Below are 2,425 nucleotides of genomic sequence, written 5' to 3' on the forward strand. Positions count from 1 at the left end.
CACAATGCCTGCTTGTGTCCAGGGCGGCCCTCATGAGTGGGCGGGTTATCATTGGCCATTCAGCTGGCTACCACTCTGAGGTCTGGAAACCCATCCCAAGAGCCATCATTCCTGCCATGGGGAAGGAGGATTTCCCTATTGTGCTTCTGGTTCCCTCATTGGCAGGGATTTCAGCAAATGTCTGGGGACAGATGCCTGAATCAAGAATGGGTAGAGATGACAGCCCTGGGACATGGCTGGTCTCACATTCTGGAGTTGGAGCCCAGTCTCTGGGTCCTGACACGAGGTCAGAGACGAGGTTCTGTCAGACTCAGCGCTAGTGCCCAGGTTAACCTATAAATGGGGTTCACTCGAGGGTCGAGTAGATTTATCCTCATGTAGGGTTTCTGGGCTGTCTCTCCAGGCTGTTTTTTCTTGCTATGGGGAAGGCAGAATGCTGTGTTGTGGCTTCAGAATTCCCTATCAAGAGAGCTTACTGAACACCAGGGTGAGGATGGAATTGCAAACCCAAGCTACTTTTTTTTTTCAAGATTTTATTTATTTGTCAGAGAGCGAGCGAGAGCAAGCACAGGCAGACAGAGTGGAAGGCAGAGTCAGACGGAGAAGCAGGCTCCCTGCGGAGCAAGGAGCCTGATGTGGGATTCGATCCCAGGACGCTGAGATCATGACCTGAGCCGAAGGCAGCTGTTTAACCAACTGAGCCACCCAGGCTTCCCGCCAAGCTACTTTTAAATTCAGTGCCAAGCATAAGGCAATTCCAGTGTGTAGCAGCTGATTCAAATATCCAGCACTTGAGTAAGTGCAGATGTCAGTTGATTGCTCACGCTGGAGGTAGTGTCTATGATGACCAACAAATGGATGGGTGGCCTCAAGAGGCCATGGAGGATTACCCACCCTCAGGCTTGAGATACTCCATACAGAAAAGATTCCTTTTACCGTACAGGGGAGTCTGGTTTGTTTCCTCCAGGGTTCCCCATGTGGAAAGTTGGTATCAAAGCACTCCCGCTGGATGCCTGGAAAGTACACCTACATTGACCATGGCAGCAGAGGAACATGGCAGTTTCATTCTGGTGGCTCTGGGCCGAAGTACCAAGGGCTGGAGTTGTCATGGAGTCTCATGAAGATGGGTCACAATGCTGGTATGTTGTCAGGAAGATCATAGAATGTGCTGGTTGCCAGGGGGCCTTGAAGGATTCATCTACCCAGAGTGTTTGACACAGGTCCAGAGCACAGCTTTCTTCTAAGGACAGGAGATGTTCTTTTGTGTGGCTCAGTGACCATATTGTATCATACATTGATATTCAGAACAGCCTTCTGAGTACAGATACCTGAAAACCTATTCTAGTGTTCCAGTGAATCCTAGGAGCATGTCAGGTTCAATCTTCTGTCTGAGGACCATTGACTTGGATATCAGCCTGGATGTAGGTGATATGGTGTGTCAGACTGTGCATTTGCGTCCAGAGTGGCCTCCAATATTGGGCTGGGCTTAGGGGCCTTGCAGGTTTCTCCTAATCTAGAGGGTTTGTTTAATAGTGACAATCACAGTTTCCTTCGGGAAGACAGGTACAATCCCGTGGTGTGGCTCCAGTTATCACAAACTGGAGGGCATGTGAGCCATGGTTTTGGGAGGGAAGTCTGAAAACACAAACTTGGGTTAGGGTTAGTGGCAAGGTTATCACAGGTCCAATGCATAGACATGGATGGCAGCTCTTCAGGAACTGTTAATCGGGTGACTCAAAGGCAGAATCACAGGCTTTTTTCTCTGTATTGTGTGCAGGATGGCCTCAGAATGCAGTTGTGGCCTCATGGGTCCATGGGAGATTTTTCCTCTCTAAGGATCCTGGTGGCTCCCAATAGTTGGTGGCTTTTTCGGGGAAGGGAAGAGTGCTGTTTTTCATGTTAGGGGTGCCCCAAAATATGGATTCCAGAGACCGACTCTGGGTTTGGTCCCCTGGAAAATCCCACCAAGTGTTAGGATTTGGGCCTAGTGGCTTACCAGGCCTGCATGCAGAATCCTGGAGGTGCAACTGAGAGGGCTTGTTTGAAATCATTCTCAGGCTGAGGGTCACAATACTTGCTTATGCCCAGGTGGCCCTCATGAGTGGGCGTGGTCACATTGGCCATGCAGCTGGCTCCCACTTTGAGGGTTGGACAACCATCCCAACAGCCAGAATCCTGCCATGGGGAAAGAGGAGTTCTCTATAGTGCGTCAGGTTCCCCCATTAGCGGGGATTCCAGCAAAGGTCTGGGGACAGAGGCCTGAATACCAAGGATGGGTAAAGATGATGGACATGGGCCATGGCCAGTATCAAATCGTGGATATGGGCCCCGATCACTGGGTGGCTGACACTAGGTCTTGGCTCAGGCTCTGTCAGACACAGCACTAGTGCCCAGGGCAGCCTATAAATTGGGGTTCCCTCGAGTG

Source organism: Mustela nivalis (genome assembly GCF_964662115.1).
Source record: "Mustela nivalis genome assembly, contig: HAP1_SCAFFOLD_226, whole genome shotgun sequence".
Classification (NCBI taxonomy): domain Eukaryota; kingdom Metazoa; phylum Chordata; class Mammalia; order Carnivora; family Mustelidae; genus Mustela; species Mustela nivalis.